We start from the raw sequence: 27,876 nt of genomic DNA, 5'->3' as shown, positions 1-27,876 counted from the left end.
ATTGCCTGAAACTCCGACGACAGAGAAGCCCTTCCAGGTCAACTTCTTCCCTTGAGTTTAGTGGGAACAACCAACTCGTAAGTCACCTGGACACCGTCCTATTCTGGTTGAATTTTATTCAGAGTACTGTTGAAAACCGGATAGCCAGAGGGAAGGAAACCAGAAGACTTTAAGGCATTCACACCTTAAACCAACCTCTTGCTACAGCTTTTGGCCTCTTCTCTGGGCAGTGCAGGAACCTCCCGACGCCCTCTTTCTTGTCCCCATGACTGAAGCTCAGGAACAGCAAGATCTGCTCGAACTACCAGGAATAACTGCCTTTGCTACAGCTTTCTTCATTTTAAAGGTACTGTGCAAACGCGGTCTGGAAATCTTTTCGGCCATCGAGAAAGTGCGTGAAACTTTCCTCAACTACGAGGGCTTGTCCTTCCCTCAACATTGGTCAAACTTTTTGCTCAGCCAAATTCTTTAAAAATCTGTGGCAAAGACTTAACCGTTTCATACCAGAACTGTGCTATCCTATACAAGAGACTCTGAACCATTGACTTTGGCCCAGGCCTATTGAGAATAATTGCTGCTTTTATTTAACTGAAACCCTTTGCCCTGCCTATGAATGTATTTGGGCTGACTATTCTTATAACCTTGTCTTTTCCCTCCTTTTTTTCTAAAGTGCCATTTTGCTCACACTTCATTTTTTAGCTAAACTTGTTTAGTTACTTACCGGTTGGCTTTTTGTGATGTATTACTGTGTGATATTGAGCTGCTTGTGCTAGTGTAATGTTTTATAAATTATTGAGTAAATAAATGTATATTCTTTTACTGAGAAACCTTGAGTAAGTGTTTACTTGAATCACTGTATTGGTCGGTTCTTTGTGTAACCGTTCTACTGCTCACTTTAACACTTGAGATAAGTCTGGCTGCTCAGCCATCGCTACCACTTTACTGTGTACACGGGCTTGTACCAAGGGTGAAATTGTGCTTACACTTGTAGTCCTATTAACTGTAGTGTTCCAAAAGGGTACTGCAGGTGATTCTGCCTAACACACCCATGCACTCTAGAATGCAGCTATTGCTGTTTCAAATCTGGTCTAACTGGTCACATAGCTACCCACACTGAAACTCCTGATGTGCCTCAACACCTCTGCCATTAGTATACAGTGACAACGTCAAATTTGGTCTAGCTGTGCACACATTTTGTCTCCTGCACTAGCACACTATCTTAACTGCTGACAGCACCCACCCATTCACCTGTCCTTTGGGTTGCTTACTGGGGGCCATCCAGGCCTCCTAAATCCTAACCTGGCAAAATGCACACACGCATCTTAAAGTCAACTCTTAGAATGTTTCCATACCTGGACTTCGGTCGCAGAGGGCCTTCCAACCACAAAGCTCATTGAGGCCATACAAATGGAGAAATGGTGCTACATAAATGGTGACTACAATACAATACAATAGTATTACTAATTGGCTTCTGTTAAGTCAATGAACAATGTGTCCAATAACAATGTTTCCATCCCATTTCCACAGGTGCAGGAATGTCAGGTTTGCCACAATGGGCAATTTCCCACACCAGGCTTGATAGTGTACTCTCTTGAAATGGAAATGAAGTGCATGACTGTCGGTGACATTGCTTCTGGTTTATCAATCTTGGAGAATACGATATGTTGTACTGAATCAACAGAGTCTGTTCTGTGTGCATGATATATTTTGCAAACTAACGCTTCTGCAGATTTGATGGTCTCCTCTGTGAGTTCACTAATGCCCAAGTTCTTCAGCAGTTCATTGTGCTCTTTGAAAACCTTCCATGATGAGGTTTTAGTGTGACTGGCCAAATAGGAGGTTGTGTCACATCCAGTTGAAGTGTGAACTGGTAGCAGTCTTGTGAACAAACCTCTTGGTAGATTGTCAAAAACAGCATCAATTTGTATATAACACTGTCTCTTTGATGTACCTGACAGCTAACCCCTGCAAGGTCATAAGCAAGGTACTCTCATCATCATTGTCACACTTTTGTCATGGCTTACTAGCTTCGTTGTGAAGGCCTGCAATCTCAAGACAAAGATTGTACATAGCATTTGTGCTAGCTGTTATAGGAGATCTCAGATTATATGACAATGACCACCTGCACAGTGCTTATGTTGCCTTTGGGAGACAGGCATGTTATTGAGAGATGACACAGACAACTAAATGATAGTAAAAAAAACCTTTATTTTACTGGTCAGGATGGTGTAACGCCTATCTTGCACTCGCTCTAAGGTGGGTATTTCAGTCCAAAAAAAAAATACTGTCTGTGTTAAAACCTATGCTTGCCCTGACTTCTATAGAATAACTATGTGTGTAGGAGTTAGTAAACTCAAGAGTGTTCAATGTAAAAATTGTTTGGAAATGGAGTTCTTCCGTTACTCCCTTATCCAAGTTCAAGGCACTCAGGATCACAAAGTTCCACAGGCTTCTCAGGATTCACTTGTAAAAAGGTCACAGTACAGGATTCACTTGTCAAAAAGTTCACTGTACCTTAGTTCACAAAGTTCTTTGGACTTATCCAGGTTCCCTTTTCCTGAACGCCAAGCCCGCTGGTTAACACTCTTCAACAGGTTTCTCAGGCTTCTCCTGCTCAAGTTCAAACTCCTTTGATTTCACACCAATGTTCAACTTGTCAAGTTCCACTTGTCTAAACACAAAAGTTTAACGTGCTTCAGTAGGGGTTTCCTTCCCCATATCCAATGGAACACAGAAGTTCAACTTGTTAACACAAAGGTCAACTGGTTTCCCTAGGGGTTCCTGTCAATAATTCATCTTGGTTTTTTCAATTTCAAATTGCCACACAGTTCACTTATTTAATGGTGTCTCCCCTGGTCGTGGCTTTAGCTGTGTCTTCTTGTTAAAGTTTATTAGCCAAAATAACATTCTCTCTCAGCATTCACTTTCTTTATAAACTTCTGTTTCTTCATATTTTCTTTCCTGGATTTCTGTGCTTCTCCTAGGTCGCTCCCCTACCTGGTAATCTTCCCAGTATATATTTCTTTATGATGGGTTCTCTGTGGCCCTCCTGGATCACTCTCCCACTTGGGGTTCACCCCAATGCTTAATTAATCTTTGCTTGATCTCGATGGGTTTCCTGGGTAACTCCCCTGCCTGGAAGCCTTCTAGTTACACTTGTATTTGGTGGGGTCTCTGAGGCCCTCCTGGATCAATCTCTCACCTGGTGGCCACCCCAATGATTAATTACTCTTAAATGTTTTTCTTGAAGATTTTGCTCACACTTCATCTCTTAGGATAGCTCCCCTTTTCTCTCAATGCCTTTTTTCTCACACTTCACAGCTTCACACAGCTCCACTTTTCTAAAGGTCTTTTTTTCTTGACACAGAGTCTGTTTATTTTAAAGTACATTTCACATTGAGACTAACAAAAATGTTCCTTCCTTTCTTTGAAGGAGCGTGACCACTCTGATACAATGTATACTTTAATACTGTATAGAATAGCAGCTCTTCCTCTAGCTCTCGCAATCAAAGCCACACAGGGTTTTTCAGCCTCTCTGACTCACTGAACCCCCTTTGAAGACTTTCCTTTCTATTGCGCTTGCTACGAACTTTGGGAAATGCCTCTAGGGGTTCTTCAGCTTCTCTTATGGCTTCACAACCACGTCTGCTTCTGTCACTCAAAGGACTTTCTCCCTCCTGTTTATACACCTGCGACTGGTTAATAAGTTGCAGGTGGGTATACTTAGTTTCACTTGCCTGACCTTGCCTGCCTTCTTATTGGGACATCTCCATTGAGTATGTTGGTGTGCCTCTGTTTGCATCTTCTTCATCCCAGTATAATAGTGGTGTTTCACATAGGAAGTATGTATTCCTCCTGACTCCCTCTTCTTCATCACAGTGCTTGAGTGGTATTTTGGGAAACGAAAATGGTGTGCCCTTATATATCCCATGAAAGCTGTGGGGGGGTTGGGTAGGTCAATGTCAGAGAAGGGGGATACCATGTCTCACCCTTGGGTATCCTGCCCCCTCTCTTCAAGAACCCTCTTTCCAAGTAGTTCTCCCTCACAGACTCAGCCCCGGGGTCGGGATCTAGAAACTTTGCCTTTCCCTTGGTTACCAGAGGGGGCTCTTAAGGGGGCTAAATTGGAGAATGCCTTTAGATTTCTCATAGCTTGGTGATACCAATGATTCCACCACATTTCTTTCCTGTGCCATTTATCCACTCCATGGCTTGGTCAGGATAAACCTGGTTGAATGTTTGAAGATTTGATTTGATCCCTTGAAAAATAAAATTGCCCTTTTGAAACTCTTACAATACACGATTTAGAAGTTGGTGCATGTCAGCTAAATATATAGGACTCCATCTTGCATGGGTGAGGTGGTCATACCGCTTGAAGTATGGCAGCATCTGACTGAAAGAGTGAAGATGGAGGTTTCATATACCATCGCACTGGGCTCAAGTGAACTGCAACAGCATTGCAACCATGTACATGTACTGCCACCAAAAGATGAAGTTCACATCCTCAGATTTAGTTTCAACAAAATCCATCAGAAGCTTGCAAAACCGTTCCTGCATAAGAAGTAATACGAGCTCTGGAATTTATTCAGGTTTGTCATTAGCGATTCATGTGAAAAGCTCAGCAGGTAGTCTTTATCAGTTTCAGCAACATATTTGATTTGAGTTAATTTGATTTCATTTCTATTGCACAGCCATGGGCCCTGAGGCATAAAGGCGTGGCCAAACGAACAAACGAAGAACAGATGGGACAGAAGTCCCAACGAATCAGGCTAGACCTAGTAAGCAGTATCTAAATGAGAGATCAGTAGAACAACCAGGTCTTGAGATTGTTCTTGAAAACCATCTGATTCAGTGGTAACAAGTTCCACTAATTAGGGGCAACCAGGAAGAAGGCTCCATTCTCGACCGTCTTCAATTTACAGCATGGAAGCACCAGAACATTTTGCTTAGTGGACCTTAAAGACCTGCTACTGACCTTCTCAAAAATAGGATCTTGCAAATAGGTAGGTATCATTCCAAGTCTACATTTGAAGACAATGGTTATTAATCTGAACTTGATTCGTGCCTCTACTGGGAGCCAGTGTAGGGCACGCCTGGCATCAGAGACATGATTGCGGTGGGCTAGGCTAGCGACCACTCTTACTGCTCCATTCTGAACCAGTTGGAGTCTATTAGAGTCAACCTTGTAGAGACTGACCAAAAGACTACTGCAGTAGTCGATCTTTGCCCCGATAATAGTTCTGGCTATGTATTCAGCATTCGCCTGAGAGATTAAAAATCTCAAGTGGGCAAGGAGTTTCACATAATAAACAGCCGCTGAAACAGTGCTACTCACTTGGGCCCTCATGTTAAGCATCTGGTCTAATACTACACCCAGGATTTTTAGGGGGTAATTCATAGAATTAAGCGCACAAGTGGCGCACGCTGCTGGCGCACAGTGTGCGCGTGCGGCGGTCTGCGCCAGCCGCGTGCGCCAAAATCCATTTCCGAGCACAGCGTATTCATGGATATCAACATCCATAACCAGCCGGGGTGCAGAGTAGCGCAGCGACCCTGCAGCAGCACCAGTTACGCCCCCAACCCCTCCCTGTGTGCCATGAACAGCGCACAAATCCCGTACATGGCTCACAGGCCAGTGGACCAGCATACAGCCCCCCAATCACAAATGCGAGCGGAGTACGTGTATTACGGGGGTGCGCGGGGAGAATCACACGCGATTGGCCCTGTGCAAGCGGGGTACGTGTATTTTGGGGGTGTGCGGGAAGTTTTACTTGCGATTGGCCTTGTGCGAGCAGGGTACGTGTATTACGGTGGTGCGCGGGGAGAATCACATGCGATTGGCCCTGTGCGAGCGGGGTACGTGTATTTAGGGTGTGCGCGGGAAGTTTTACCCATGATTGGCCTTGTGCGAGAGGGGTATGTGTATTACAGGGGTGCACGGGGAGATTCACACGCGATTGGCCCTGTGCGAGCGGCGTACGTGTATTTCGGGGGTGTGTGGGAAGTTTTACTCACGATTTGCCCTGTGCGAGCGGGGTATGTGTATTTCTGGGGTTCGCGGGAAGTTTTACCCGTGATTGGCCTTGTGCGAGCAGGGTATCTGTATTACGGGGGTGCGCGGGGAGAATCACAAGCGGTTGGCCCTATGCGAGCGGGGTATGTGTATTTCGGGGGTGCGCGGGAAGTTTTACACGCGATTGGCCCTGTGCAAGCGAGGTACGTGTATTTCAGGGGTGCGCAGGAAGTTTTGCCCGCGATTGGCCTTGTGCGAGCGGGGTACATGTATTACGGGGGTGCGCAGGGAGAATCACATGCGATTGGCCCTGTGCGAGCAGGGTACGTGTATTTCGGGTGTGCGCGGGAAGTTTTACCCGCGATTGGACTTGTGCGAGCGGGGTACATGTATTACAGGGGTGCACAGGGAGAATCACACGCGATTGGCCCTGTGCGAGTGGAGTACGTGTATTTCGGGGGTGTGCGGGAAGTTTTACCAGTGATTGGCCTTGTGCAAGTATATTACAGGGGTGCACGGGGAGAATCACACGCGATTGGCCCTGTGCGAGGGGGGTACGTGTATTTCGGGGGTGCCCCAACAAATTGTTAGTGTGTGTCCTCCCAGGTGTGCCCTTTCCCCCCTCCCCAGGGCCTGCAGGCAGACCACAACACAGGGGAACACACTGAACCCCTGGCCCTGCCCCACAGACAGCCCATCCTCCCTGGCGAAGCCCCCCAGCTAGCCCAGATGTCACCACGCAGAAGTGAGCACCGACACATGTCCCCCAGCACCCCATCCACCCAGCATTGAGGGTCAGGCCCGACTCATGTTCCCCAGCACCCCCATCCACCCAGCATTGAGGGTCAGGCCCTGACTCATGTTCCCCAGCACCCCCATCCACCCAGCATTGAGGGTCAGGCCCCGACTAATGTCCCCCAGCGCCCCCATTCACCCAGCATTGACAGGCACCTGCCAGCAGGCTCTGACTCATGTTCCCCAGCACCCCATCCACCCAGCATTGAGGGTCAGGCCCCGACTCATGTTCCCCAGCATCCCCATCCAACCAGCATTGAGGGTGAGGCCCCGACTCATGTCTCCCAGCACCCCCATCCACCCAGCATTGAGGCTCAAGCGCCGACTCATGTTCCCCAGCACCCCCATCCACCCAGCATTGAGAGTCAGGCCCCGACTCATGTCCCCCAGCACCCCATCCACCCAGCATTGAGGTCAGGCTCTGACTCATGTCCCCCAGCACCCCCATCCACCCAGCATTGACGGGCACCTGCCAGCAGGCCCCGTCTCATGTTCCCCAGCACCCCCATCCACCCAGCATTGAGGCTCAGGCCCCAACTCATGTTCCCCAGCACCCCCATCCACCCAGCATTGAGGGTCAGGCCCCGACTCAGGTACCCCACCCAACATGTCAGGAAGATGCACATTCATGGGCCTCATGTCCACCAAAATCCCACTGCACGCCGCCCCAATCTTTAGAAACAATCAAGTTTCTTATCCACCCCACACTGAAAGGCCTATTACTTGTCACTAACCGAAAGTCAAATATGCACATCAACACATGTCTGTCACACACACACACACTGGGTGCGAGTGACATGCAGTAAACCAAAGAGCAAATACCACACATGGAATTAAGCAATCAAAATGTAGTGTGCACAAAAATAATACAAATTATTCAAAGCATGTAAATAATCATAAACAAGAAAAAAAGCCATGTCCAAATTAAAAAATAATAATAATGATGACACAATCCAAATGAATCCTAAATAAAGTTTGTCAAAAATCCTTGTCCACCAACGTAAAGCCAAAGGAAACCAAAATCCCAAAAATCCATTGATCCATGGTGAGGGTAAATGATATTTGGAAAAAAAAAAACACTGTCCAACTATGTACAAATATTGCAACAAGGGTCAATGAGCCCAACAAATGAAATGAAACCTATATACAAAACCCTACCTAATTTACAACTATATACAAAATCGTGGGGCATTGTCCAAGAGTCCCAAAATAATTAAAAAAAAAATGGAAACCTATCACTAACTAACTATATACAATGGCGGCGGGCAATCCTGCGGCTCACTCTGTGATGTTGCGGGCCAGGGCATCATCGAACTCCATGTCTATCTCCTGGAGGCGGGACTCTGTCCTGGACCCGAGGTCTCACAGGGATGCACTCATGGCCTGTTCCAACTCCCTGCGAGTTGCCTCGAGGCACTCAGCCCGCCTCAACGCCCGACGCATGGAGAACTCCGCCCTGACCATGGTGAGCCACGCCTCTCCTGCCGCCGCCAGTATCCATCTATACGCTGGCCCAACTGCAGCCACACTGAAGACACTCCCATTCCAGGGTTCTCCTGCCCCTTTGATGTTGATGGCCCCAAGCCATCAGCGCTCCCACCTATAGCCTGCTCCTGCTGCTGCTGTCCATGTGCCCTGTCCGATGATGCCTGCACATCCTCCATCTGCTGGTCTCCAGTTGTTGGGGTGTCCACCCCTGCTGGACCGCCGACTCCCGACTGTGGCAGGGATGGGAACTCCACCAAGCTGGCTGTGTTGGTCAGGCCAGGTCCAAAGGGGGCCCTGGAAGCATGCACGTCATCACGAATGTCACGCATGCGCAATGCAACACCAATCACGACGGAGGCCATACGGTCATGGAACTCCTCGTCCGCAGGTAGTGGAGAGCCAGATGACGTGGGCCTCCTCCTTACCTGCGGACGGGCCTGGGACGGGGCATCCCTGCTGGTGCATGGTGGTGCAGTCACAGGGTCAGGGAGAGCGACATGCACAGGCCCCTCCGCGGTGACCTGTGCTGCCTCCTGACCCTGGACTGCACCACTTGCACCAGTGGTACTACCCCCACCAGGCCCCATGTGCGGCTCAGTAGCGGGCTCCTCCTCCTCTGTAGAGACCACCATCCTGGATATCTCCACATCCTCTTCCGCCATTGCAATCCCCTGTGGGGGCTCACCCGACCCTTCCGCTACAGCCGTAGTGGCAGACGCGGCACCAGTCCCCTTGCTCCCGGATGATGGCAATTCCTGGGAGGGTGGCTGGGCCTTGTGTTGCCGCCCGGTCGAGGCATCCACGCCGCTTGGCTCCAAAGCGCCGTCTCCACCCTCTTCTTCACTCGACGCTGCATAGAGGGAGACGTAGAACACAAGCATCAGGGCACTGTACAATTGTCCCCTAGACAGGAAGCAATAACACATTAGTGGCACTGTCAAACTTCACTTCCATCCTGTCCCTCCAGAACACATGGGTCAAATCAAGCAACACACATGCAGAAACAGGAACGGCGCAGGCAATCAACATCAGCATCCATGTACAAGGACCTCCATGGACATAAATGTTGCCTTCATACTCACATGCATCATGGCTCATACTGATCCCATGCACACACATCACCGGAGGGTCATGCATCATGGCTCGTACACCACAGACACAGTGGATACAATGGTGACCAGACTGCATGAGTGAATCTACACATCGTCACGGACATGTGTCATGCATCCATGGCGTTTCAAAGTCACACACATGCTTCTCAGACACACAGACACACACCATACATGTACATGAGAGCAGCACCCATCTCTCACCCCCCACCCATGTCCAAGAACAGGGACTGACATGCATACATGTGTGCATTCCACATGCAGCTCCCCATGTCTTATTGGAACACATGCACCATCCATGTGGTTCATGCATTACTGGTCTCACATGCATTTCCATGATGTCCCGGCGCACACACATCCATACATGGCCTATGTTACTCATACAGGCAAGTATGACTACCAGCACACTGCAACATGCCCTGTTTCACACAGCAATGCATGGCCAGTTACCGTCAACTCCAGACGGGTCTTCCTCCGAAGGATCTGGGCATTGAGCGCTGGGCTTAGGCGTTCCAGGACCCTCATATGGATGTTGCTCAGGAGAAAACACAGCACCCCTCTGCATCCTCTGCCTTCACAAGGCTCCGGGCTTTGTTGAGGGTCCTGGACCTGAGGTCCTTCCAGCGCTTCCGGACATGCTTGCTGTCGCGGGTTGCCACCCCCTGCGCGTTGATGGCAACCACAACATCCTCCAAGATCCTCTCCCATCCTTCCTTGTTGGCGCGCGATGGTGTGAAGAGGGCATCATAATGCCCCAGGAAATGCTCCACCAGGACACCAACTTCCTTCTCACTGAAGCTGGTGGTCCTCTGCCTCTCTGGCTGGGGGTCGCCAGTGGTCTTGGATGGTGTTTGCCCTGACATGGCGACCCCCGAGGCAGGTGTGGGTGGTCACTGGGTCCTGGGGCTGGGCTGTGGAGCGATGGTATCCCAGTCGGGAGTCTTCTGTTCCAGCAGGGGTGGACACATCAACTGGACCCCTACAGATGGCTGACATGCAGGCAGCAATTAGCAGGGCATGTGGCCAGCAGGCAGGCAGGCAGCAGCAGATGGCAGCTGGGAGCGTGCTCGGGGCTCTTGGGGGCAGGAAAATGGCCTTTTGGGCAGGCGTGTGGTCTTCCGTGTGTTTTCGTGTGGCCAGCTTGATACAGAGTGATTTGGCACATGAAAAAATTGCACGTCACCGTGTAGTTCGAGGAAAGGCCCTTAGCGCGTAAGCACGTCTGTGATGTAGTGCGCACAGGCATTTCCCTCAACACGGGTGCATGGTGGATCAGCACATGAAAAAACCACACGTCCGCGTGTGAATGCGTGTAATTTGAGGAAAGGGCCTAAGCACGTAAGTGACGCGACGCACGCAGGCGTTTCCCTCAGCACGGGTTAAAGGAGAGCGGGCCAGCAGTTCACTGTACATGCCTTTCATGGAGACCAATGTGTGTGTTGCTACTTCGTGTTGTTTTGCGCACCATCACAACTTCACAGTGGATCAAGGACGTATCTCTTCTTTTAGCGGGGGTATTGGCTATGCGTGTTTTTCATCATCGCGCTAGTCTGACGGTGAGTTGCGCACACTATTTTTCCCACTGCGGGTACCCCTGTGTATCGAGTAGCTGTTTTCGAGGTCATAGTAGCCAGCGTGTCCCACACGTGCACGTTTTTCTTGTTCCTGGGTGCCACTGCGTACTGCGGGAGGTTAATTACATGCACGTAGGCTGCAGGGGTTGCTTTCACGGTTTTACTGCGTTTTGGGGTGCCTGAGCGTTGCGTGACCCGTTACTTCATCACCGGGGTCACATACAGCCTTGCAGGTGCAGGGGTGCTGTTAACATCTTGAATCCCACCCCCTTCACCCCACCCAGGACAATTGTAGTGTACACTTCCCACTGGCACTCCTCCATCTGTGCTGGCACTACTCCATCTGTGCCATGGTTGGGAGGTCACCAAAGGTAAGGGGCACCTCAGCTGGGTATACCCTTCGTGGCGGGCATGGTCAGGGACGTGGCTGGGGTGACCAGGGAGTAGAGGGACTCCAGTTTGTCCAGGGTGGCCACAGAGGGGGAAGAGGCAGGGGTGTGCCACTTGGGCACGATGTTGTGCCAGTCATGCCACCACCCACTGTGGTTCTGGTAGATGCAGTTCTTGCATCTGGCACTGGTACCTGTGTGACCCGGCAGTCCGTTTCATCGATTGCCACGGGCCCAAGGGTAGTGGTAGCTGCAGGTGCAGCTGTGGACACCACCACCCAGGCTCAGGGTCTGCCGGTGCAGGCTGCATTGGCACTTGAAGAGTCACTGGAAGATTTCCAGCAGGTCAGGAGGAACATCGTAGGTGCATGCAGGGCTGCCCTGAACGAGACACGTGTCCCTGGGGCAGCAATGTCATCTGCTGCGGCCGACCAGCCGGGTGTTGGCAAGTGCAGGGGCAGATGCAGCCAACAACAACCTGGTTGTGAGTCTACCAACCAGGACAGTCGCGGTCAATGACCCTGGCACAGCGGATGTTGCTGCGCAGGGTCCATTCCAAGGCACCCAGCAGCCACTGACGCAAGTCAGGCCTTCGGTCATCCTTCAACCTGCCACTCCCTTGGTTCAATCCACCGGTCCCACTTGTCATACTGATCAGGGCGGCATTCGCCAGCCAGGGTCCGCGCCACCATACTAGATGAGGAAGGTTGCATCTGCAGCACAGGCTGGGACCCCAGACACAGCCACGGCCTCCTGCACATCAAGGAAGAAGCCTTTCTGCAAACAGGAACTGGGCTCCCTTGTGAACTACGTGCAGGCCCACAGACGTGACATGCTAGTGGGCTGAATTGTCAAACTACGGCTGCCCATCGGAATACCCATCGGAAGCATGTTGTGGATAATGTGAGTGAATTCGGCCATGAGGTGCGCACAGCTGCCGAGTGCAAGAAGCGTTGGAATGACCTCAAACGCAGCGCTAAGGCCAAGCGTGCCTCTAATTACAGCATGACTCTGGTGACTGGCGGTGGGCCACTACCTGAGGAGGATCACCTCACTCCGCACGAGGCAATCGTTGCAGAGTTCATACCACAAGAATTGGTCGAAGGAGTGGGAGAAATGCAGGACTTTGATGCCCAGTCCAGTGAGTTTGTTGCGTGTATGTCCAGCCCATGTGTGTTTTGCCTGTGTGATGTGTTGTGCTTGACTGCCACTACATTCTATGTGTACATGGTTTTCATGTGCTAGTCATGCAATGCTTCACTGAGGCATGCTTGCTGTGCAGGATGGTGGACATGTAGAGCAGACGGGGACTGTCCTCATCACCACACTTGTACCCTACTCACATGTTAGTCACCCAGATGCCCCTCCGGTCCATGTTCCTGCTCTCTGGCCCTTCTGCATGTAGCCAGGGGTGGTTTTCCTCTCAGCACTGGGAGTATGTCATTGCATGACTGATGTGCATGTGTCCTCTGCCTGCATGCGGGTACTCCACGTAGGCATGCTCCCTTGCCCCTCCACCCCCTCTGCACCCCAATTACACCATTGCACTTTTGTGCATCATTTTGGCGTACTGCAATGGCCTATTCAAGCCTCCTGTGTACATGCTAACTTCCGCCAGCCAACCTGCCAGACACATGCAGTGGGGTACATCCTCTGCCCTTCATGCACCGTGTATCACTAGGACTGTGCAGATGGCAGATGCTCCGCAGGGACATGAGTGCCCATTCATGCTCCATGTGCATTCCATGCATGCCCCTATGTGTCCTTGCCTGGATGATCATTGTAGTTACTGTATTGTATGAGCAACATTTCATGGGATTTCTACAGCCATCCCATGCCCACTCTGGCCCTATCCTGTATCACACACATGTTTAGGGTGTCACAGTCTGTGTGGGGCACAGTCCTACCCCAGTTTCAGGCCCACTACTCTGTCTAACTGGTGTAGTGGCTTTTGCACACTTGGGTGTATTACTGAGAGTTCGTCATGTGTCCTGCTTACTGTCCCATCATCATCTGCTGTGTTGTCAGTTGACTCAGATGATGCCATTGATGCTAGTCAATACTGTCTGCCAATACACAGGTCTCTGTTCAGCCTTTTGCTACCAAGCAAGGCATCCCTGCATTTTCACTGAGGGTGGGGGGGCTTTGCGTGTAGCCATGCAACACAATGCATGCACATTGCACGTGATGCCTGAGCTAGCCCTTCCACTGGCTTCACGATCTGTGATATACATCATGAAGTACTTGTTCATGTAGATAGTGAGTAACGTACACATGTTCTGCACTGCATCAACCCGCTTCTGAGCCGTGTAACACCGTTCTACATGCCTACTCACTGATGCAATGTCAAATTGACCAGTCATGCATGGCAGGTTCTGTTTTCTGTGTGACATGTCTGCTTCATGTGTTGGCTGTCTGTGTGATGTATATGTGTATGCGTGTCATGTGCTTCTGACATGTGTACTAATATTTTTTCTCTCCACTTTTCAGGTGATGACGCAATGGAGCCAGAGGATGGTGTTGTCATGACAGTCACAGGGTTGTCATCACAACCACAACCTGGCACAAGTGGGGGTCGTGGGGTGGTAGACCACGTGAACCCATGTGTGCTCCACTCCATCTTGTCTTTGGCTGGCTATGAGTCCAGCCCAGATGACCACTCTGACAGCCATGTTGAGTTGGATGTTGAGGTCCATACGTCAGGGGTGAGTGATTCTGATGTGGACACTTCTCTGTCCGCGACACCTGCACTGAGGGGCCGGACAGTGGTGGGACCTCCGCCTGTGGTGGATCGGTACGCAGGGTCACCCTCCACACCAGTCGCTGATGTGCCTGGGGCATCACGTAGGCAGGGGCATGTAGTCGTGTAGCCACGGGCGGTGCCAACCCAATGAGGACGCACGGTCCTTGGGTCCCACAGATGTCAAGCCCAGCAACACAGTGGCCGCGTGCCACTGAGGTATACTGAGTGGGAGCAAGACATGACTGCCAATTCAGAACGTCAGGGGGCAGCACTTGATAACATCTCTGTGAGCATGGAATGTGTGGCCCAATCCGTGCTCCCCCCTGCTAGGCAGGTACTTCTCCAGTGGCAGGCGGCGCAGTCCATGGCCCGCTCGCTCAGGCTGGGCATGGCGGCCTCTGACAGTGCACGCCAGGCTGAAATGTTGTCTCTGCGTCAAGCAATTACTGCTCACACAGAGGCACACATGGCGGCCCTGAGGGCTGAGTCTCAGTCCCTCAGATCCACTCTGGATGCCCTCTTGACATCCCAGAGGGTGCGGTCAGAGGAGAGGTTTGAGCAGCTTGAGCGTACCATCTCGGCTGAGTTACATGCTTGCCGGGAGATGCATCGGTTGTCCAGCCAGACCACGCAGGAAGAACTCCGTGCTACACGTGTTACCTTGCAAGAGGTTCTGCATGCAGACCTGCGTGTCATTGCTGCACAGAACCAAGCTCACCCGTCCGGCAGACTTGCTGCCGACAAGGGACAAGCTGCGCCTAGGCGTGGTCAGGCTCCTGTGCCACATCGTCCTTTACAGGATGAGGCAGACTCAGACGATGGATTATCTTCCACACAGGTCGTGGTGTGCAGGCGTTGAGCCCATGGAGGTTTTTTTTTTGTCTCAACATCATCGCATGTGGGTGTTGAGGTGCACCCTGTACCTCCCCCCTCCTAGGCGCCTCCCCCCCGGGTCGTATGTGGCCATTTTTGATTTTTCCTTTTAGTTTAGTTAGTTAATGTTAACTATTTGATAGTTATTTTAATTAGGTTACGTAGGTTGTTCATTGCTAGTTTAATTAGTTAATATAGTTTAATATTGTTTGTCTATTGTGCATTCATGTGACGGTGTGGTGCTTTGTGGTTTTTGAAAGCATCCACTGTCTGTTCCAGCTGGGCCCTTCAAGCTTGTCTTGTGTATGTGTTTGCAGCTTGGGGTCCTGACTCACATAGGCCACTCCTGCTTCCCTTATCCATGGGCTCGCTAGGATGGTTCGGTGTTACAAAATATTTCACAAGGGCTTTGGACGTCCCTAATTATGGTGGTCTGTCTGCTGCTGTTCTACTTGTGTTAACACCTCTAGTGGGGATTGGTTGCGATTCATCCATCCCATGTCTGTAATGAATTTGGGTGAGTATGTGATTGATTTCTCCATTAATTAATGTGGATTGTGATGTATGTTATTTTCTTGCCTGGATATGTGCTTAATGCACTTCATGCCGTAGACAGTAGCCTGCAAACCTGGTCTGTCAAAGTGACAATGATAGTGGGAGAAGTTTGGATGTCGCTCTGTAACCTGGCCCAGTGACAACCAGCATGAAGACACACACACAGGGAACTGTCAAGCCTTATTAATTTATTTCATGCCCTTTCTGCAGGAAGATGAGCCTCCAGACTACCTTTACCAGCAGACACAGGGACGACTAATACAGAAAACTGGGCACGTTCGGTGGTGCAGACGTGTGGATGTGTGCGCAAGCAGATGCACAGGGGTTGTGCTCAGACGTCCGACAGAAGCATGCGTGTTTCCAGGAGATCCTGGCAAGGTGAGCAACACAAGGACCCACACCGCAGACTACCATCCACCAGGCCACTTGCACATGGATGCTAAGTGTCACCAGTGCTGTGGAGCTTTGCCAGGCATTGTTGGAGAAGCACACAGTACAGCTGACATGCGTTGAGGGCCAAAAGCCAAGTCCCTTTACTAGTTTTCAGGGGTTCACGCGGGGGCCATCAAACATATCCTCGAATACCCCCTGCTCCATTGAAGCAGAGTAATTAGGGTAGTAGCGTTCCTGGCCAGAAACTGATACAGCGCACAGGGACAACCAGCAGGCTCAGACTTGTGGTGAGTGCATTTCATTTGCATATGCAAATTGCCACGTGCACTACCTACTTAAATCTACGGCGGCCAGAACGAAACTTGTACTGAAGTTGCACCTTGCTATACGCGTCTAGGGGCTCACCCAGGGACCATTGTATCATGTCTGATTCTTGACCCATTGGTCTTCCATATCCCGCATGGCCACATGCGCCGGCATTACTGCATTGACAGTTTATGTACCATCGGTGGCCCAAGGTAACGTATGGGTACATAGCAGCAGACAGGGGAGTTTGTTTGTGGAGATGCCACTTACTTTGGGGCATGGATGGGGGTGTGTGTGTGTCTTGTAAACACACATTCAGATTAGTAATTCACGCTCTCTTTGCAGCATTGAAGTGCTCCTGTTACCGGACCTGAGAGTGCGCAGGCAGGAGGCCAGCACTCACCCCAGAGATAAGTGTCTCTTTGGCTTTCATTTGACTGATTTGGTACAATGTGCATGATGAACATGTTTTCTCTGATTGAGTATGTGTTTTTGTGATTAGTTTTATTTTGCCTACTTTACCTTGCAAATCCACATCCACTCTCCTGCCCTTCTTTCTGGTTATCCTAAATACCAATGCCTGTCCATGCAACATATCCCTGACCCTCCTTCCCCGCCGGGGTCTCAGAGGCCTGTGTTAGTTTGACCTTGCAGGCACCCAGACCACGGAGGGGGAGGTTGGTTCGTGCCACTCCTGCGCCTGGACACCGGAGCTGTGACAGTACCCATCAGTTGTTGCATCATCATTGTATGTTATGTACCGTGAATGGAACCCATCCTGTTGGACCATTGTTCAACTGTGCTACCTTGGTTGTTCTATCATTGTGCTTGTACATGTGCTTTGACATTTCCTGCTACCTCAAGTCATCTACTGGAGACTCTTCCAGGTTTTTTTTGGTGCCTACAGCCTTTTTCACTGGTTTGTGGATTTGCCTACTTGGAGTTCTCTGCGATGTGGCATTTTTACCAGTCCAGGTGGCCTCTGAGGGGGCTGGACCCTATTTACACGCGAGCTGGAACATGGAGCCCAAGGGGTAGGGTGATCCTGTAGCCAGGTAGACTTGAAGGAAGAAGGCTACATACCCCAGAGACAGTTGTTCATAAGGTCAGAGTGATGTGTAAGTGAGGGCCTTTTGTTGTTGGACAGTTGGCTTGGCCTACAGTGTTTTGGGCACTCTGACATTGTAATTGTGGGGTAATATGTACATGATGTGTTGTGCTGCTCAATGCCTGTTCCTGTGTTGTCTATACTTTTCAGGTGTCAGGGGATTGGTGTGGTTTGACATGCTGGGTTGTTCACATGGCCAATGTTCACATGTGATGTGTACAGGACACTGAGGGTCACTTGATTTTACATGAATATATTGAGTGCATGTCCCTAATGACACACACAGTTGCACAATGATCGACCACATTTACATCCATCCTTCCATGGCCACAGGTGCACACAGATTGCATTTTCAGGCCTGCAGTGTCCATGCAGCACATTATCTATTGCATTTTGGGTACTCTGTACATGCGTTATTTGGTTGTAGATTTCATTAGTTGTTTTCATGTGATGCTGAAGGTGTATCTGCAACACAATGGCTGCTCAAAGTGCTGTGTGCTATGCAGTGTGTTGCAGGAGACACACACAGCACACGGGTTCGTGAGTTTGGATTTCGCCATGCCCAATGTGCATGTGAACGGGCATTCAGTGTTGTGTTCATGCTACGACTGTTGGAAACAATTTGTGTCTGACTTTGTATGTGTGGGAGGTTGTTGGTCAGTCATTTCATCTGATTCCATGTCAGGCATCATTTTCTGATGCCAGTTTTCATTTATGGCATGTGTCTTTGTATATTATTGGTCATGTGTTTGTCTTTTGCTATTGCATGCCATGTCATGGTGTAGCAGACAAGGGTGATGTGGTTTGGCAGGGATTGTGATGGACTGTTTTGCAGGGGTGTGTGATACACACCTTGCATGTGTTCCTTTTGGTCACACAGGATTGGTTATTTTTAAGTAGCTAGGGGTACACACAATGTGGCACTTCCGTGGGAACATTCTCAGGGTAGTAAGGTTGTGACAGTTGACTGTCTCTTTGTTATCGATTGTCACCTGGTATGTGCCAGGACTGTGTGCACTCCGCAGGGGTGGGAGTTTAGGTGAAAAATGTGGCCACAAGCTGGGTCTGGGCTGCCTTGCCTCGTGCCCTGTCCCCTTCCATGGGCAGCGCCTGTGCCTGTGGTTGGGGATGTGGGGGCACCACCATGTCCACCGGTACCTCCAGCCGTGTTGCAACATTGTGCAGGACACATGCTGCCACAATGATCCTGCACACTACTGGGGGTGCATATAGTAGCTGCCCACCAGAGCGGTGAAGGGAGCGGACGCGTGACTTGAGCACTCCGAATGTGCGCTCCACTATGCCCCTGGTTGCAATATGGGCATCGTTGTATCTTACCTGGGGTGGTGTGGTGGGGTTCCGGATTGGCGTCATCATGTGGTTGCTCAGAGAGTAGGCACTGTCCCCTGGGGAAATGATAATAGTTGAGATCATTAGGGTTTGGGTATTTGTCTGTGTGTGACTTGCATGCATGTGCACAGGCATTTGTACTCACCTAGGAGCCATGTGTCGCCATGCACCCAGCTTCCAGGGCCCGGCTCAGGGCGGACATTCTGTATATGAAACTGTCATGGGTGGAGCCAGGCTAGTCTGCATAGACAGAGGTGATGATTCCTTTAGCATCGCATACAACCTGCATGTTGATGGAATGCCAGTGCTTGCAATTTTGATAGATGTTCTCAGTGGCCCTAGGTGGACGTAGGGCCACATGGGTGCAATCTATGGCACCAAGCACTTTGGGGAAGTGTGCCACCCTGTAAAAGCCCTGGACCACGGCCTGCCTTTCTGAGGGTGTTCTGGGCATGTATATGTGCCTATGGACTGAGGGACGTGCAGTGATGATTGCCAACACCTGTTGTAGGCAGCATGACAGCGTGGCCTATGAGAACCCCCCCCCACTATGGCAGTGGTCCGCTGAAATGACCCAGTGGCCAAAAAATGCAGGACATTGAGGAACTTCTCCAAGGGGCTCAATGCTTGGGAGCACAGGGTGGGGGAAGTAAGGTTATCTTCCCACTCCCTGACGAGGTCTAGGATGATATGAGGTGGAAACCTATACCTGCCATAGACGTGGTCGGTCGTCAGGCATCCCAAAAAGACTGGTCTGGGGTAAAAAAATGCGGGCCCTGGCTATTCTCCTCCTCCTGCGGTGTCCCACGATCAGTGCTGCGACAAATGGGGCAGTCATCTTAGCTGGATATACGTGTTTGTAGTTTGCGCGCACTTTTATACTGTGCGATGGGACGCTTCCGCCTGCCTTTGTGTGGCGGACGCGTTGACGCCTATGTTTGTCTTTTGCCGTGCACGGGTTTCCCATATTCGAATCCATGAATACCGGTTGTTTGCGTGCGTGTGGGCGTTCCGTGCATTTCCCTGCAGTACCTCCCCAGTTACGCCTTCTTTTTCACGCATTGTTCCCCATTCCGCGTGGTACGCCCCGTGTCCCGCCCCCTTTTTGGTGTGTGCGCGGATGTTGTGCGCTTTCCCTGTGCGCGTCGCGCATGGCGTTCGTGATGTTGCAATGACGTGTGTGACCGTGTGCGCCACACACGGGTTTGGCGTACATCCCGAGAAAAACATGCGCAGGGACTTCCATGAATCGCGCGCATGCGCTTCCTTTTTCACGCTTGCGCCAGCATGGACCACTTTTTTCGGCGCACATTTGTTCCATTAATCGGCCCCTTAATTTTTTTTGGGGGAGTATTTCGACCGACCCTAACATGAATGATTTGTAGGCAGAGTCCAGTTTAGCTAAGTTCCTAGGATTGCCAACTATCATCAACTCTGTTTTGCTTTTATTTAGTGCAAGGTTATTGCGCATCATCCAATTTTCAATCACAGCAAAAATTCTGTTGAGCTCCTGTTCATCCCGAGAATGCACACCAGATAACGGGACGACACACTTGGTGTCGTTGGTGTAATTCAAATGTATAATTCCTTCCTTTTCCAACATTGCAAATAAAGAGGTCATATAGATGTTATAAAGAAAGGTTGGCACCATCATTCTCTGCAGGACTTGCACTGTAAGTCTGTGGGCCCTCATAGCCTTGTTGTATGCCTTTCCTGTAAGAACAAGTTCCACAATACCTTGACTCAACAGTGTGCTTTCTAACCACACTTGAGCTAATCAAGATACACCCATATTATGTCCTGTTGCATTTATACAATTCATTGAGATATGAAGGCCAGCAAGGTGTGGAAATAACTTCTGGTATTCTGTAACAGACCACCTTAGCTCCATTAGTGTACAGTATAATGGTTGGTCCCCTCTGATGACTGCATGCTTCTTGCCAAAATGTAACAATATTGCCATGCATCTCTTCACAACTGTATTCAAATTATCCAATTCATGAGCTTGAGCTAGGATTATGGGAAGGTATCCTGCTGCTGTCTGCTCTGGTTCTACTCACAAGAATGATGTATTGAATACAGTCCAAGAAGGCTTTGTCTCGGAATCTTGACAGCTCAGAAAGAAAGATAGGTCTGTAGCTTCTGCTGATTTTGAGAGCTTGTTATCCTTGTCAGACTTCTTAAACCAGGCTATATCAACAGGGGTGATGAATACTGGCTCACATATTTTTGAAGTGATATTGGCAGGATGCAGCTCCTCAAGGACGTTGGGGACAATGAAAGGGCATCTGGTAGATGGCTGAAGCATCTGCAGAGCAGCATCTATTGTTTGGACTTTTGCCAAGCAGCCATTTGGTCTGCAATGAAAGTATTTTTCCCATCAAGCGTCTCATCCAAGAAATGAATATTGTTACATGTGTAGTGGATACATTTGTTTGTCATAATATTTGGTGGAATTATGGCACCAGTTGATTGATCTAATGATTTTGGAGTGCTCTCAGCCAACAAGGTGTCTAAATGCAAGACCTGCTGACAGCTCAGAGAGTGTCCAGCCTTGATGAAAAGCATCACCAGATCTTTTGACTGTGTAGCTTGGTGTAGTGTACTGGCTAGACCAGCATGTTTATGAGTACATGTTTCACCTCCACTGGCACAGCAAACAAGATCATGTTCTTTACTTGAACTCTACTTCGGACATGTTCATCCTCGTTTTGTGCACTGTCATAGCTTAGGGACTCTTAACGGCCAAAGATAATTCTTAATAGCATATAAAAACTATCTGGAATGCATGCTATTGCCTGATCTTCACTTACAGAATAACATTGGTGGACTGGGGTAGCCATCATATCCCAACAAATGTTCAATGCTACATGTATCAATGATAGAAAACTGTTGTCTTGAGGTTCATATTTAGGCAGCGTGAGCATGTCTGCAGTTTCCCCAGTGCCGTCTTTTATCTGCAGTTGGTGATATTTTGTGAATCAGCATAATTTTACACTCTGATAGACACCGGTCAAGAGATTGGAAGAAGGTGAAAAGATTACCTAGCTATGACCGCAACCTTTTCTTGAATGTTGTGCTTCTGCTGTAATAGAACTGTTGCACTGCGGTAATTGATTCCTCATCCAGCTCCATATATCTTTTCCAGACATCCACAAGAAGAAGCATGTGACCTTTGTCAGCTGCTTTATGTAGCTCCTTGTATAGCCATATTATAGCAACACCTGTAATGGATGGGTCTTGCTTTGTTTTTGTGACTGATCTGGTGAATGTTCTTAGACAGTTGAGGTGATATTTGGCCATGAGGTCTATCACTTGAGCCAAGGAATTGCCAACATTCTAGTCAAGATGAGAAGCCAGAAAAATACAATCACTCATTTCTTTTGTCATTAATGAGATGAGGCATTTCTTCCGATCAGTGATTTGGACAAAAATGTATGCTTCCCAGTTAACAGGTTTCACCCCTTTTTGCAGTTAATGCCTGTCAGCAACTGCAACACAAATCCTACTTCAACCTGCTTCCTCTTTCAAATACTGTTGAACAGGGGGTCCTGCCTCCCATTCCATCAGGCATCCATTTATTTTCATCCTTCAGGCAGAGACATGAAAAATCAGATGCTTGGAAGGTCCAAGTGTCTTTTTATTCCTTCAATAAAAGGACACACTCAAATACATTTCTGTCTCCAGCCTATCTTTATACAGTTCTATGATTATGCAACATTTTCATGCAAATGAATACCTTGTAAAATGGTATGCTTCTGATAGGCCACTTTAGTCCGAGGGAAAACATTCCTTCTGTATCATTGGATAACAATTCCACATTCTCATGTGTACACAATTCCACATTCACATATCTGGCATCCACAATTTTATCTGACACAAGAAAATTAAATGTCTACTTTAGACTTGGCGGGATACAACTATGACAGTGCTCAACCCCTGCCAATAACATCTCCACGCATCAATTTCCGGCCGTTATCTGGTTGCTGAGATTATGCCAAGTTAGTTTAGTGCTTAACACCATTGGAGAATATATATATATTGTATTTTATGGTGACAAAAAACTACAGCTGGTCTCTCAGAATAGTTTGTATGACACACATTCTACCCTCTTCCGTAACAACATAGATACATGTATATATGTTTCTATTACTTGTCTGGCCTTATCTCAATCTTGTCTGAATTATTTGCCAATTTCCAATTTTAACATAACAAACCACATCATCTCACTGCAAGGTGCTGCCAAAAACTGTCTCCAAATGCATCAGCATCTCTTGCTAGTCTGAAATCTCTTGGCATGGGTTACAGTCATTTTGTTTAGGACTTTGTTTGTTTAGGACTAGAAACCATTTTGCATTTGAAGATTCTTTCAAAAAATATATTTTTGTCTGACACTGTGCCTACCCTTCAGGGGGCTATATTCTTTATTTAATTGGGCATCTCTCACTTTGTATCCTTTATTCCTAATATATCCTTATACACTTATGGAGTGTGTGATATTTAACACACCCTTAATTTCCTTTGCCATCCCAAACCAAATGTGCACAGTGCCAGTGCTTTGTGCACTTTTTACTTTCAATAAAAGCCATCTAATCTTGATTTCTACAATGATGGACAGGAGAGTGAATTATATCTGCCTATCACGTTATCTATATTCAGTTGAGGTGGGAGGTGTTGGCACATCCTATACACTGTGCCTGAGTTATCTGTGAGCATTACATTTTACTATTGGCCATGAAGTGAGCATAGCACAACTTGTGCCACACAAGTGTTACTGATGCAGCAGAATTTAACACATTTTCAAGACGATCAATCAAATGTATATTATTTGAGTCTTTTAGCTTCCTTCTAGTACATGCATCACTTGTTGTACTAATGGGAACTGTGGCTTTATGGGTTTGGCAGAATATGCACAAGCTATAATTCAAAGGCGAACCCCCCTCTTCAATGAAACCACTGGATCTATCGTCACCTGTTGAGAAGAAACAATATAATCACAAGGTTTAATACAATTCTTGAGAAGAAAAATCAAAATCTGCCACAACTACAATACCATGTATTACAAAAAAGTTGAATCCACCTTAACTGTGGACTGCACTATAATGCAGATAAAATAGATTACATCAACAATAGTGTATAATATGATGCCATAATAATGCAATTTGGCAGCCATTTGTTTATGCTAATTATAAGATCAAAGATTCAAAATGCATTTGGGAACCAAGTAAATTAGATTCAGCACACCCTAATTAAATTAAAACAAGAGGTTGCCAGATTTTATCTCAAAACACACCTAATATTCACATACATCAGAACTCCGTCCAGTCTATGTGGTAGGTTCCAAAGACCAACATGTGAAATTGGAAAGCATAGTATCACAGGGGATGGGATACATACTCCAGCTCTCCCTCTTATGGCTCCTTTATGCCTTGCCTGCTTCTTACCAGCTTTTGCCCACGCATGTGATCCTCAAGCTGTGTTATGATATATTCTGTTTCTGGAATTTGTACCATGCAATACTATCATTTTCATGGTTTCCAAGTTCTCTTGTGGATCTGTAATAGAGTGTGCAGGTTTTTCTAGTTGGGAGGAGTGGGGCATTTTATTGATTTTATGTTTAAGCTGCAGATAGCAGGAATCTGGGTTGCTTGCAAGCTTACATGGTGTACAGTATTACAGGCACTGAAGGTTTTGTGCCCTGAGGGATGGCTTCTGCCTGCAGGTGTGGGTGTGTGTTGGCCAGGGGCAGAGAATGTTCTTTGTAGTTATAGGTGTACATTTTAAAGCCATGTGCAAGGCCTGGTTTTCATATTTGTGTGGTGAGTAAGGTGGAGAGATATTGAGGATTAGTCAAAAGGTGTGGCGTGTTCTTTAGATTTATGTAGGACTTTCAAATTATAGGTCTTGCTGTTAATTGCATTATGTCGAGAGGTGTTTGGCTTGAACGGTTGATGTGTGAAGATGTCCTGTGTTGAGGTTTTGATATTCTGGGAGACAGGGCAGTCATTGTTTTAGGGTTTATAGTGCCTTTATGTGATGTCTTCCAAACATTTTGGATTTCTGAGTGCCGTGTGGTATATTATATGCATAAGGTTGTGGGGCAGGTAAGATGTTCCCATAGGTTGCGAATGAGCATGAAAGTCCAACTATTGTGGAGTGATGTTTTTGCTGCTTGACGGGTGTAGTTTAAACTGTTGTTCTGTTAAGCATCGAAGAGCCACATTTAAAGTCTTTTCCTGAATTCCAAGGTGTCCTAAACAGTGTGGATTTACCTTTTGTAGTGTGTTTTAATGTTTGCCCACCATGGTGGAAAAGAAAGAGCATTTGTGTCTTTCTCTTCAAAATCTTCTGATTTCTAGAAGTAGTGTTCCAACACAGAAATGGATTAGCTCCTTTTCTAACTGCATCTTGGATTCACACTCCTCCATCTTTTGTCTTAATTCCCTTACCAATTTTTCATTCTGGTTCACTGATCATCCTTCCATCTGTTCTCCACTGCTCCACTTCTATTATTTGAAAGAAGTAATCATCCATGACTCACCAGTATGTATCACACTCTATCAAGATAGAAGATAGCTGTATCCCTCTGAAGGAATGGCCAACCACCCGCATACATCTGCAATCATCCGCCACCAAAATACACATCGCACAACACCTCTGCCGTTATGATGCATATAAGTCCCAGGATAAAAAGTCAGTCTACCTGGACACATAATCAGTCTTCTTGTCTCACATACTCTCCTGACAGCCTCCAGAGCACCCATCCACAAACCAGCTCTACACCAGGGACTTAACCACTACTACCAACATTTTCACTGGCTAAAATGCACACACACATTATAAAGTACGGTGACCAAGCTCAAATACTTCGGACTTCAGCCTTCCAAAGGCATTCTCCTACATTGATTTTAGACCATACAAATAGGAATAGGTGCTATACAAATGCCATATTACATTACCGTACATACATTATCAACTCCTTTATCAGCTGCACATCCCTTTCCTCCAATTTCCTTTCCCTTCATAAACAGATGTCATCACTGTATTGTCCCTTGAACTGTTTACTCCCTTTCTACTCTTCTTTGCTCCTTTGGGCACCATCCTTTTTCCAGTCCCAAATTTCTAAAAGCTTCCTATCTCTCACAGTTTGCTCACCCCTTTATGCACCCTCTTCTTTGAAATCATTGTTCTATAGGTCCTTTCAGTCACTCCCACTTGTTTATCCCCCTCGTCTATTTTCTCCAGCTCACTACTGTCTGTCACACTCCCGTCACACATCTGGGGTCCACAACAACTATCTCCTACATTCCTTTCTATATCTTGTGCTTTATTCACCTCTTTGATCACCACCCCTCTCCTCAATGAAATTATCCAACCAACAACTACATCTTGCTCTTTTTTCACATCTTTGAGTACCACCTTCTTCTGGGTCTCTTTTACTATCTTTGGCCATTACTACTGTACTCATTACCAGATGCCACAGTTCTCTTGGCTACTCAGGTTGGTCGCCAGGGTCTCTATCCCAGCTCCCATGTTCTAGGGTAGACCAACACTCAACCTCTTTTACAGCAGAATGGGCTCTCCACACCCACATCCTCCTGCCCCCTACTAGATCCTTGCCAAAACAAACTCTTTCTCGAATATCCAGTTCCTACTAAAAATATATCTCACATCATACTGATCATACCCATCTTATGCAGATCATACTGAGCTTCTGGATTATATAGAACTTTAGGCCATTACCCTCTCCTTGGTGACAATACACTCAGGTGTGATTGATTGAAAAGGGATTGACTGTTCGTCTCTGTCCCTGGATATGGCTGACAATCCTGGTGTGGAACTTGAGAGTGGCTCCTCCCTCCAGCGCATGTTCTCTTTCTCCTTGCCACTTCCTGGCCCTGTCTTTCTCCAGGACTGGCTGAGTTCAACACAACACGATTTGGCAGTGGAAACAGCTCTGGGCTCAGAGGAACTGGGAGCCAGGGACTAAGCATTGAGTTAATGGGTTTGAATGTGAAAGCAGGTCTAAGCCTCATAATTGCCTGAAACAGCTACGGTGGATCTTTACAGTGACTTGAAGTGTCTTGAAGGTGGTCAAGATGACTTCAAGTATTTTGAAGATGTAGGGTGAGTCAAAAAATAATGTATTTTATTCTGGGGTGCTGTGAAGACCCGTCCCTAGTCTCATAGCAAAAGGTAAGTCCTTCTTCTGCCCTTGTTATCATGGAAGGTTAGCAGGACACTTGCAGGTCTAGTGAAGGAAGAATTGGCAGAAAGAGACTGATGAGAAGCCAGCGCTAAAACTGTGAAGAGTTAGTTTGTTGATGGGCTGCAGGTAAAAGCAAGGTGTGGGTTGCCTGCCAAGTTACCCACAGTCAAATTACTATGCACAAAAGGGATTGTTTGCTTTCACACTGCGCACTTAGACAACAAAAACAAATGCAAGATATGCACAGTTTAATTGAGTACAAGGCAGCCTGACGCGGGTTTCGAGCTGAAAGGCTCTTTCTCTGAGGCTGTGAGTAACATATACATCAGCAGTACAAAAATGCACCATAAGTAGTGGTCAGGGCAATATAACCAAATCACAAAGGAGGCACAGTGGGTGAGTTACACAAATCATTGGTCAGACAATCAAACTGATCATGAGCAGTTGCCAAAGTTAAAGTGTGGAGCAGTTACCCACAAAGCAAATTAAATGAGCATTGCATCAACACCCATGTAAAAAAGGATATTGGTTATCAGTTCAATGTTACCGTATTTTCATTTTGAAGTGGATGCAATATGCCAGAGAAAAGCGACAAAGCAGAAGAAAACAAGAAAAAATGCCTGTCAGCATAAAGTCCATCATGGTTCAACATGTACACTTGTACTGAATACACAGAAGTATATTGCAAAGTTAGTAGTGTACCTTTGAATTCCTTGGGAATTGTCCGTAATACTAGAGAAAGACACGGTGAAGATGGTTATCATGAGAGACATGTGAATAAAGTGCATAGGGCAATGTGCCGATAGCGTTGTGAGGCTGTGTGCCACTTACCAGTTGGTTAATGTAAATTATGCTGTTCTTGTTATTCAAAACCATGGGCTCCACTGTAAATGAAGAATAGTGCTATCACTTGCAAAACAATGCAATGGAATTACTACTAACTAATCATTTTAGTCAAGGATTTGCTAAAT

Source organism: Ambystoma mexicanum, chromosome 5q (genome assembly GCF_040938575.1).
Source record: "Ambystoma mexicanum isolate Mex_15411 chromosome 5q, UKY_AmexF1_1, whole genome shotgun sequence".
NCBI classification, from domain to species: domain Eukaryota; kingdom Metazoa; phylum Chordata; class Amphibia; order Caudata; family Ambystomatidae; genus Ambystoma; species Ambystoma mexicanum.
The sequence above is the reverse complement of the archived record's forward strand: the minus strand, read 5'-3'. Positions refer to the sequence as shown.